At 39.2% G+C, this 12,268-nt stretch overlaps 1 protein-coding gene across 3 annotated transcripts in view; it reads left to right on the top strand.

Annotated features, from left to right (window-relative positions):
* Window positions 1-12,268, top strand: part of SLC39A10 (solute carrier family 39 member 10) — a 73,833-nt gene that overhangs the window by 10,768 nt on the left and 50,797 nt on the right. Inside the window, exon 1 of one of the 3 annotated variants that reach the window (XM_038142505.1) lies at window positions 11,708-11,806. The exons of the other annotated variants lie outside the window; for them this stretch is intronic. The gene's annotated coding sequence lies outside the window, so the exon portion shown is untranslated. Of the gene's footprint in view, window positions 1-11,707; window positions 11,807-12,268 lie in introns of those variants that run through there. 3 annotated transcript variants of the gene reach the window in all.

Here is a 12,268-nt window from a genome sequence, read left to right as displayed (position 1 = left end):
TCCTAATGAAGTCTCCAGAGATAATCCTGCTGTCTGCACAGCACTCTATGCATAGTAACAGTGAGTCTCAAGCAGGTCAGCACACCTTGTGCCCATTTGAAGCCTCCAGGTTTTTGTGTTGCTCAGAGAACATGGCTTCTTATTCAGCCTGGCCTATCAAGAGATTACAAAAACTCCCCCCATTACTGTTTAGGAAGTGAATTTTCTGCAGAAATGAAAACAGGATGTAAACTAGCACACGTTCTGCAGCACAAAATGTGCTTCCACTAAAAATCCCCTGTGGGAGTGTACACAGATTTGGGCCAGAGGGAAGCTTGATAGATGGAGCAGTTAGTTCTCCTTTCTCTTTCCAGTTTCTCTGTAGGAGAGCAAAGCTTTGAGTGGTTATCTATCATAGCAGATGCAGTGGGGAGGAAAGGAGATGTGGAAGAGTTGTTTATTGTAAGAACTGAGTGAGCATACATATTATCTCTAGCACTACAGCATCCCATTTCCTGTATTCAAATATTTATTAACATTACAACTGAGCCACAGATGTTCAGTTGAAATGTTGGTGTAAGGAAATTAGAAGGCTGGAGTCAATAATCCTCCAGTTTACAAGTTATAGGGAAATAAATCAAGGATAGTGGAGAATGAAGACAAAATTAGGCTAGTACGAAAGAGAGTATGGGAGTCACACCCAGACAACATTCCAGGAATCTCATGCAGAGCGGGAAATTACCTTGAAGGTCTTGGTGCTCCTTCTGTTCCAGTGAAGTAATGGAAATGGACATGGAGAAGTATTTGACCTCTTTGACCTACAGGTGACTTGAACCTTGCTATTACTTCAGCGAGTGGTGATCTGCTGACATGAAGCTCACAAAAGACGTAGTAATATGGTCATGGCTCAGAGAGAAAACAGATTTCTGCAGCAGGAAGGGAATCAAGATCTTCAGGGGTGGCACTGATAGGCAAGGGAAGGACAGAGAGCAAAACACAACAGAAAAATGAGAAAGCACACGTCTAAGTGACCTGATGATGGTAAAATCAGTACTCTAGGTGCACATTAGAGTCTACATGAGTAAACACAGCAGTGAAAGAAATCTTACCACTGCTCCACTGAAGGAGCAAAAGTCTTAATCAGAGCCTGAAACAACTACAAAAACAAAGCAGTTGAAAGTGATATGTTGGCATGTGTGAAATCTTGAATTGTTCCTTCATTTTCCACCCTCATCAGTCAGATACCTTTTCTTCTGGTCTTGCTTGCCTTCTCTCCCCTTCCCAGTAGAATTCCTTTGTGGTCACAAATAATTAGTCAAGCTTCCTTAGTATCAATTCTCTCATTATCTGATCTTCTTTTAATCTTGCAGCTGAGAAATTATAACATGGTAGGATATCATATGTGTATGGCTTTTTCTTGTCATTGTTTGGGGGGCTTGGGAATTTTTATGGGCTTGGTTTTTAGGTTTTTTTTAATACAAGGCACATGCAGATTATCCTATCTCACATTAGTTCTGCTCGGTCCAAACCAAAATATTCAGCACTAGATAGTGGCCTGATCTGAACACTGATGCATACAACTGGCTTTTGATTCAGTGTCAGTGTAAGTGAAGAGAACAAGCTCCTCTCCAGAGATGTATATTTACATCATTAGCATCTAGACAAGCCAGCTGAGATCAGCTCACTCTCTAAATACTATGCTCTATACAAAGCAAGACCATAAAACCTTTGCAATATGAAGATTAAAGACAATCAGCCCTTAATTAATAACAGTGTGCTGGGGAGCAGGCTGCAAGTTGAAAATCTGAAGTATGAGAAAGCAAGTCTTTGTTCACAGACTGTCTGAACTGTGGTTTCAGCACACAGCAAAATTACAATCTTTTACAAATAGCTGTCTGCCAAATGACTCACAGCAATATCTACATTGACACTTTTTATCTGGCTGTGTAGTCAGGTAATGCAGCTTAGAATCTCTGTGGAAAAAAAAACATGCTGTGTCTTGGAAGAAATCTGCTTCCATTTAGAAACACTGATAGCATCACGGAAACTGAACTGACAAATCATTTTATTGACTCTTCAATGCAGAACTCAAATGAGAACTGAAAGTCTTAGAGCATTAGAGAAATAAATTCTGGTGGTTTTTTTACTGAAACGTGGGATATATTGTGGCAGCACCTCAAGCACAGGCTCTGAAGCTTTCCCAGATACAGTATGAGTTTTATGGTCAGAACATGTACCGGGAGAACTGAAAGTCATCTCTTAAGCTGAAAACTCCTAACTAGATGAAGTTCATTTCGCTGCCTCTCTCTGCAGTGAAAAAGGCACATACCATTTTACACTACATGTTACAAATTTGGGGCCTTTAGAGAAATGGCGTGTGCAAGGGACTGGGGATAGAAAATCCAGCGCATCTAGCTGGGGAACAGGTGGGCAGAAACTTGACTCCATAGGCTTTGAAGAGTTCCATGCATGCTTATTTTATGCAGATAAATAATCCTGTTTACTTCACTGAGTACCTCCTATGTAAAGCTCTGTAAATCTGTGTGCAAGTAAAACGCCTTCTGCTGATCCTGCAGAGACTGTCTGCCCCTGTCATAGGACAAAGCTGCCTGCAAGCCTCTATCACTGCCTTTAATCCTCTGTGTGTATGTGCATTGTTCTGTGACAGCACTGCATCCCTGTGAGCATTCCAAAGCATTTATCCACTTCTGAGAACACTGTACTGACCTAATGGTAAGCACACAGAAATGTGGAGAAATGAGCTGCTGAACTACAGGTTAAAAGATTTAATAAATGGGAATTTTCACAGTCAAGTTGCAATAAGTATTGTGGGTCTTCAGTAACAGCAGATTGAATCTTACTGTGGTGTGAAATCTAACTGCAGTGTATTTTAAAATATCATGAGGTACCATTAGCAGTAATTCTTGCTAAAGTTGCACTGGAAGAGGTGAATAAAGTTTAGTAATTGGGCCTTTACTCAAAATGTAAACATACGATTTAACCGATTGATAGAACAGTTTATGGACATAAATAAAACTGGATCATGTTACTTCTTTAGAATATTGACTGAGGTCAACAAATGCTGCATGAAGAAAAAGGAATTGCCTGGGATTCCACTGTCAGCAGTTTAAAATGCATTCACTGCTAATCTCATGACAAGCATACAGCCAACCCCAGCTGGACCTGGGGCTCTCAATTGTGTTGGCATTGTGATTGTTGGAAGCTGAATTCCAGGCCCATCTCCCTGCTGCTGCCATGCCATAAAGGGGCAATTTCTATATCAGACTTATAAAGCATTTGTCATCCTCTAGATGTTACAGAATTTTAGCAAGTGACGTGTGAGTTCAGAACGTCAGGATAAATAAGTTATGAGTTTGGAAAGAAACAAACTTTAAAATGCCTTCTAGCTTTTTGACACCAAAGGACTCGAAGCTAGGAAACAACAACAATCACATCCTGTTCTGTCACTTAGTCATGTCAAGTGCCAGTAGCCATTACCATTCCTTCAGCCTTTCTGTCCATATTCCCAGCTGTTCCCATCATTAATTAGGCCAAACATGCTGGCTCTCTTTAGAACCTCCGTAGTTATAATTCAGCTCTTAATACCAGTAGTTAATCATACCTTCTTGAAATTCATGTCTCCACTGGAAATGGCATTGGTAACCAGACTTTGCTTTTAATTTTTGCTCTTGTCTCTTTCTATATCTATTTGATTTGTTTTATGAGTAGCAATACTTTATGGATATGGGCTGAAAAGTAAAAGTAATTTTAAGTGTCAGGCAGAAGAATTTAATTCAAGGAACTGAATTTTCAAACTTAACTACTTGTGGACCGTAAGGGTTTTGTGGGTTTTTTGTTGTTCTAAGTATTAAAATACTCCATAATATTTGGTTCATTTCTCTGCTTCACAGATAATGTTTTATCAAGAAAAGTTAAGAGATGAAATAGTTGGTCATTATACTTTTGTAAACTGTGTTTAGAATTGCTCTTTATCTGTACAGCAAAGTGGGAAACTCTGAGGGACAAGTTTTTAAATTAACTACCTGAGCCATGTGATCTAGCAAAGCCTCCAAAAAATGAAAAGTATGCCTAATCTAGTAATGACTTTTTTGATCTCTTAATACCAAAGCAACATAATTAGTGTTGATTTCTGGAAAGCTTCTCTCTGAAATCCACTTAACTTTACTCTCAATAACCTGCACAAATTCTCCCTTAAACCGCTATAGCAAATGTTAGGGCTGAGATTTTTGAGTCCAGTAAAGCCCTATGCCTACTTTGAAATCTAGTTGCAATAAATGGACTTTCACAGAAGGCCTAGACTAACATGTTGTTTTCCAGGACTTTCAATTAAAGACACATTTTGACTTGACTGTGGCTGTAACTGCAATGACAGGAAGCAGTGATGTTTAAAATAGAACTCAATAATTTATTGCCAGTATTACATCTTCCTGACACCTTGAAGTTCCTCTTGTCCCCCAGCCCTCATCTGCTGCAGCTCTTGAAAAGAGCCAGAAGGATCCATGCAGAGAGTGGCACCTCCAGCCTTGGGCCCATCTCCCTGCAACTGAGGTTATTAAGTTCTTCTCAAACTACAGTGAACTTGGCAGGGGGCAGCTTTCCATATTCAGCACCAGAATATCTCCTGTTGTACCATACCTCCATCTAGGCCTGCCGAGGGTTGGGGTTTTGGGTTGGGATGGGGTTTTTGCACTCAGCTTGGTGGCCAGGGTGTGCTATTGGTACTGCAGAGAGGGGATAACCATGGTTACTCACTGTTTTGAACACCACAGTCATGTCAATAACTCACATCATTAATTCACTTTCCTTGCTGGTCAGGGGGAAAGGTTTCCCTTGTACTCTTTATCCAGCCTCTGTTTAGGAGTTACCATGTGGTGCTGGTGCTGTGATATTGATGCCTTTTACATCATAACTTACTCTGCCATTTCTAGTTTTTCTATGGTGGAGTTTTTTGGGTTGGTTTCCTTTTTTTTTTTTTTTCCTTAGTGATGCTGGCTTGCTCTCAGCTTCGTTGATGGCCTGTAATTAGCTGTAGGTTTTCAGTAGCTTTATATGGACTTACAGTTAGCTTGGACTCTTAGCATCATAATTCAAAGTATTCTATCCTTAGCTCTCCTAATAGCTTCTCGTAAATGAGTTCATATATATGTCACTTAATAATTACACATAATATATATTGAGTAAACCTGGCAGTATAGCCACTTACAGCTTCTTCTAGACTCTCCAATGGAAACAGCTTTATTCATTGTAATTTTGGGGGTGTGGTTTGGAGGTTTTGAGTTGGGTTTTTGGTTTCGGTTATGTTTCAGTTTTGTTTGTTTGGGTTTTTTTAATGATCCTGCTAATCTGTTGTTGTTAAATCCAAATGATGCTGGTACACGTGACAACCACTGAATGTAAGTGAAGCTATTTCTGTGTTCTTACTTTACTTTGTTTCAGTCCAACATCACTATAAGCTGGTAGTTTTCCCACTTATGATCACAGATGCAGAGAGTTAATGCAATACTTTCATATTTTCCCACTGCACTTAGGTCCAACTTGCAGGTACTTTCCACACAGTTAATGGTGCCCAGTTCTAAGCTGAATGCTTATCTTCAACCCATCATTCAGGGCAACTGTTTTGAATGGTAAAGCTTCCAGCATCAAAAGAACTCATGTGCATGTTTGTGTGTGGCCATCACTTGTTCGCTGTCTGGCAAACACATCCCTATGCCATATTACATCAGTTTTTGTGTTTAAATATTCCACATAAAACTCTCACCTAGCAATGGTCATGAGCTGCCTGTCATGAGAGCTCCAATCCATAGCTAAGATCAGCACATCTCATAGCTGAAGAGTTACTCTGATTTTGTTTGGGCCCACCTCAAAAAAGTCCAGGCTAAGAGAAATTTTCCACCTTTTTTCTGCTCCCACTGCCCCAGAGCATTTACAGTGTTTGCTTACCTTGGGGCTCAGGAGGGAAGCAGTCTTTCCAGCCAAGCTGCTGTGTTAGCCTTTAATCATATTGTTGGGAGGAGTCATAGTCAAAACTTCTACTTTTTTCCTAGATTGATGACTTCCTGGCTTTCCTTCTTTCTTTGTTTCTTGCTTACAAACTCAAATGTGTGGTTTTGGATCCACTGAAAGGTACAGAGGGCTTTGGAGGCCCATGTAGCAAAGATTAAGGACACTTCAGCAGACTTCAACTTAGGAGCTAAAGAGAATAGCAAAGGTTAATCAGGAGACTGCTTCTATCAAAATTTTTCTAGTCTGCAGTGGTGAAAGTCTAAAACATATAAACTGATCAATAGCTTTAAAAGCTGGATGTATTCTCTTGCTTTGAAGCTTTTTCCAAAACAGTCCTTTCCAAAACCACAGGATAACTGGAAACTGCAGACAAGCTTCCTAGAGCTCCATCCAGTCTGTAGCAGAGCTACTACTTATTCTATCTTCCTTCTGTTTTGGACATGCTAGAAGGAGATTGAGAACCTAAAGAAGTTACATTTCTGCAGAACTGTCAGCAAAATTTTCTATGCTCCAACAAGGCACTTCTGCTGCCTCTGAAACTGCCTCTCTTGGACCATGACACTGATTTAGCTCCAGCTGGTTTAGCATGACAGGCAAGACTTTCTTATTGACAGATATTGGGGCTTACTATAAGACATACTCCATAAAATAAAGATGATGCTCATAAACTTGGGGAAACAGCTGAGGGGGAATAATAAAAGGTCTCCAAATGAGTGGAAGAAAATGTCTTTTCTACTGGACGATATTTTCACTTTTTACCAGAAATTACCTTACGCTTCCCAATCTGTAACCAGAGCAACCCCAACTCAAATCCACTGCCTGTACCACCCTCTCTGTTCCCTACATCCAGTCACAGCCAAAGGCAGTGAGGAACAGCTACTGTGACCAGTCCCACAGAGCCACATTTGCTCAGCTGCTCTGCCTTCAGCTCCAGTACTGCCCTCAGGATCTCTGCACTATGTTCCAGTATGTAACATAGATAAGGCAGCAAATCATCACACTGCCTCATCTTCAAGTGAAGGCTTTTCCAATTTAGGATCATTGATTTTTTTTTCCCAAATGTTTGTTTCCCTTGTCCCTTTTTCCTAACTCAAAAGTTGGAAACATTGTCAGGAATACATTCCTTCAGAAAAGGACAAGATAAGGTAATACGCAGTGCTACTAAATCTAGTGACCTCCATAAACTTCCTATGAACACATGCAGTTTGCAGGAATGCTTTTTAATTCAGCTGATTGAGCATTATCTGTCTGTTTACATGTTCTTTAAACTGTGTGTATACATGGGTGTAGATTTTAAGGATGGAAGAGAGCATTAAAAAAAGCATTCTTAAACCATAAAAGTATTTTAACTAGGCTTTACAAACTACTTTTGCTTTGGACTTGGGCCCAGAGTGTAACCATATTATGATTTCTTGGCATGAAACTACAGCTCTGATGGTTTAATTCTTCTGTGAATGACTAACACTTTACCAAAAACTTTGTTTAAGCACAGAAGAATGGGTGACCTTCAAACAAATCATTTTTCAATACCTGAGAACCTGGCTAGGAACAGTGCAGGAAGCACATGGAGCTGGGCATTGTACCATGAACATTGTCCCTTCCTTTTATCCTGTCCCTCATGCCATCCTCAGGCCCTCTCTGATTGGTGTCACTGCAGGGAAGTATCTCCACCTTAATCTTTGTGAGAACAAAGGGCTTCACTACGTGTTTGCAAACCAGTTTACTTCTTGCAAGCCTTTCAAAGTGGTTCACCAGGTGGTGCTTTTCTTGCCAAAAGGGAGGCTAAGCTCAGCTCTTGGGTTCCTGTTGATTTCCAGACGCACTGAGAACTAGATGCCCTCATCCAGAGTTCTGAGTAAAGCAAAAAGATGCAACCTTGGTTACTTAATATTTGTTATCTACCATCACCCTTTAGTTGCTCACTGGTAAAATAGGTAAGTGGTTGTAATAGGCACATGCTTGGGGGAATTCCAAAGAGGAAAACAAACATTTCCATATTTAGGTGAGTTGTTTCCCTGCTCACAAAAGCCTAGGTTTCAAATACACTGTTAGCATGGAGCTTTGATATTCACGTTGCTGCTTTCCGAATAGGAGTGAAATAGGCTTTGCACTACAGTGGGGAAGAGTGTCTGGTCTGGAGAGGGAGGCAAATATATTGGAATTAACACCTACACAATTCAGAAAATGCATTTCCTCCAAACCATCAATAGCCTTGCACATTGGCAGCTTTTCTGTCAAAAAATTGGCTGTTACAGGGGCAGCTACTGACAGCCAACTCAAACCAGAGAGCTGCTGGATGAGAGGAGGTGGCATCCTTTTCTCCCTGAGAAACTGCTGAAGCCCCAGATTCCAGATGATTGGGCATCAGCACTCTGTTTGGCTTCTCTATATGCAATGAGGTCCTCAGCTACCTTCCTTCAATGCTAATTAGCCAAATTCATATGCAATGCTGCCGAGTGAAGCAGCTCCAGGTATAGGCTCTGTGGAGATGACTTTGCCCTCAGAAAAAAGTCAGGATTTTAATCAGACTGTGTGAGTCAGTTAAAGCCACTCTGTGGCTTTAGGTGGCCATTGATAATGACCTTGGTGGAAGACTGTGCTAACAGCTTTGGATCTTGCTCAATCTCACTTCTTCACCTGGTGGGCATCTACATGAAAAAACAGAGAACACTTACAATTTTGTGGTACTTCAACACCAGGCTGCCTGATTGTGAAATGCAGAGGATGGCAAAAGCTGCACTTGATAATAAGTATATTAACTATTAAATGCATACCCTGCAGCATGATGTTCTTTCCAATAAAACAGGCAGCAACAAAACCAGATTGCTCTGGATAGGGAGTGTTCAACAGCCCAAACTGGATTTTGGCAGGATGAACATCACAAACAGCAACAGGCCCCCTCTTGTAAAAAAAAAAAAAAAAAAAAAAAAAAGACATTAAATTGTTAATGCCACTATATAATCAGAGCTTTGATCTTGATTCCAAGAAAAGAAACCTCAAGCCAGCAGCTGAAATCTCTACAGCCAGCACAGGCATTGGTTTAATAATGGCACAGAATGAGCTTCATGGGACTGTCTGCTGCTAGCTCTCCCACTCTCCTTGGCCTAAGCCTGCCTACTTAATCTAAAAAATCTAGGAAGTTTGGATTTCATTGATCACCAAAGACCCTTAGAGTTTTAAATGCATTCATTCTAAAAACAAATGAGAACCCTCCATTCTCCAAGAAAGGATGTCCCATGGCAGATGCTAGCCATCACTCCTCTTGCTTCCCAAGCAAATCTGAAATGATTACAACAAAGTTTGCTTTGGCATTCATTTCCTTAATGGATAGCTCTGTTTGGAGCTCTCATTCTTTCAGTGACATGTTATGTGTCAAATCTTAAATGTTCCAAATCTTACCTTTACGAAAACAAATTAATTCTCTTGCTACTTCTTGTGTGGGAGCATGTAGAATCTGGAGGTTCTCTGACCATCCTCCAGACAGTTAAAAAATGGCTTCCAGGACTGTACTTTTAGGGTGTGTGGGGTTTTGTAAAGCAGCCTGTACAGAACTCAGCAAGTAAATGCAAGCTGAGTTACAAGGGCAACTGAGTGACAGCAACGAAAGGAAATATTCAACAAGTTGAGGCATTGGAAAATCCTGGGATTACAGCAGAAGTTAAGTACTGTGTTTCTTCAGTATTCAGGCCTTAAGTAACAGCTTTGCTGTTGCTGTAAAGCTTTGATTTTGCATAGCTCCTGTTTTTCTTTCTGAGCATTCTGAAACATATTTGTATCTCGAGTCTGGTTTGTGGTGTATTTCAGAAAAAGGGCTGCATCAAGGGAGATCTAAAAAAGTATAAAATCAGGCCACTGATTATGTTTATTATGTGAGAGGCAGTTTGGGCATTTCTTTGCTGGAATCCACCCTCATTAGTGATGTTTTCTCAAATTACTTTGGCTGCTTTAGGTGTCTCTTTAACAGAGGATGTGTCTATTTTTACTTGCTGTTTCGTTCTTAACAGCAAATATCTATTCATTGGTCCTATCTAACTCCTTTACATATATCTGCATTAAAATATGTGTCACTCATTAACTCAGGGTTTGTACATAAATTAAAGTCTCCTGTATGTCCTGTAGCAGTGTTATTCTTTCTGCTTATTGCATCACCAAAAAATAAAATTACATTTCATTTATAGCAGATACCTGAATTCATATCCCTTAACTATTTCTTAGTTCAATCAGTCAATTTTTGCAATTAGATTGTGTTTTAAGTCCTGTGAGTTTGACAGAGTATTTGTATTCAGAACATTCTGTTTCCAAACTTGACAGGTGTGGGGGTTTTTTTGTTTGGGTTTTTTTGTTTGTTTGTTTGTTTGTTCATTCTTTGTGCAAGAAATAAAAGGTTTCTGACTATTTTGTAATACCTTTGAGAATTACTTAGATAGAAAACTCACAGGTCTACAAATATGGACTGTATTAGCCTTAACCCTGTAATGAAAGTCCAGCATCTAGAAGACAGTTTATATTTAAATATGAATTTTTAGTAACCGACTTGTTGTTGTTTTCTGTCCTAGAAATCTACTTGACAGATAATCTTTGAGCAGTTCTGCTGACTGCTCTGTAATCATGATGATTTTTTACTTTTCAAGTACTAAAATATTCTCTATGTAGGTATGTTCACTCTGGCTTTTCACACAATTTAAAAATCTTTCCACACATTTCTTTTATTACAAGAAATATAATTTCTTGTAATAAAATAAGATGTGCACGGCAAAGCATTATGTTATACAGAGAATGCACTATTGCAAATATGAAAGGTAACCTCAATCATCTAAATTAGGTCTTGAAAGTTAATGAAAGAAAAGAGAAGAAGTAGAAAATTATAGAAAGATCTATAATCTTTGCCCAGGAGAAATGTAATAAGTCTTCACAAACAGTTGCATCAGATTTCTAGCATTTTATCTAAGTAAATATGTAACTCTACCCCAGCTGAATGATTAAATACTTAGCACTTGAATATGGGTTTGTAATGGAGAGCATTTAATTTGTTTCAGTTACCTGTACAAATAATTCTAATCTACAGATCACTTGCCCTGGTTTGAATAATGTTCATATTTAACACAGCAAAATGCATGTGTCTAAACTTGGCTTGCAGGGTTAAAACAGCTTGTTTAGACAGATATTTGATGGATATTTAGTATCTCAGATATGTTTATCACACTAATTCTGTTTATAATACTAATTCTGTTTAGTTAAATGTGCAGTTTTTCCAGCAGATACACAAAGACTATTAGTATCATGTCTGAGCAAACTACCTGTAATTAGTTCCTGTCAAAACTGACGTAAAAGCAACAGGAAAGAAATTAACTCTCGTCATTCTTTGATAGTTGATGATCTATTGTCTGATGCGAGAAAAAAAAAAAAGGAAATAATTTATTACTACTATAATCTTATTTCTGTAGCATAGAAATTGCCTCCAAAATTACATAACCGTGTCCTTTGCACACTTAGGTGCCTTTTGTTTGTAAATCATCTCAGGGGACTCCACTAAGCCACTACTGGCAGTCAGAGGTGGGAATTTTACGTAGTTTTCATGATAAGCTTTTTCCCAAAAGTGCCCTGTTTCATGGTCAGTTCCTGGCAGCAGTATCATGTAAACATCCTCCACGTGTTTTAGACCTCCTTCTCCATAAAATATTGTCCCAGTAGTCTTCTGTGGCACTGCTGTGGATGGAGAGGCTTAGGGAATGCTTTACGCTTATTAGAGTAAAATCTCTAGTCTCCCTCCCTGTGAAGACAGAGTCCATCTCCAGGAAAGGCAGTAAGTATAGTGGGATATCTTATTGCTTTCTGTTATCCTTGCTGAGCAGACAGTATGTTACCAGACAATGAAATGGTGAAACATAAAAACCTTCTACAGAATTCTTAAGAAAGTTGCAGATGTGGAACCAGTATTTGAGTTTGCTCCAAAATCCTTAACTCTAAGGATGTAGGTGTAAACCCAAGGATTAAAGATTGGTTTGCTTTATAAATTTGAAGTTAGAAGAAATCAATTAGTTGGTCCTGTCCCATAGATTGTGAAATATCAGGGAGAGTAAAGAGAGATAAGCAATCCTTCCATTTGTAAAGAGAAGCAATAAACATGGAAATTCGGGCTCATACTTTTAGATTAAAATTTGTTGTAGGCATAAAATACTCTTCCAGGAAATTGGTTCTCAAGTGGGAAACATGCTATCAGATGTAATAATGATAAATGGGACCATCTCTTGTGTGAATTCAAAAG

This window comes from Motacilla alba, chromosome 7 (assembly GCF_015832195.1).
Source record: "Motacilla alba alba isolate MOTALB_02 chromosome 7, Motacilla_alba_V1.0_pri, whole genome shotgun sequence".
Lineage (NCBI taxonomy): Eukaryota > Metazoa > Chordata > Aves > Passeriformes > Motacillidae > Motacilla > Motacilla alba.
Note: the sequence above shows the minus strand (reverse complement) of the source record. Positions and strands in the feature narration are given on the sequence as shown.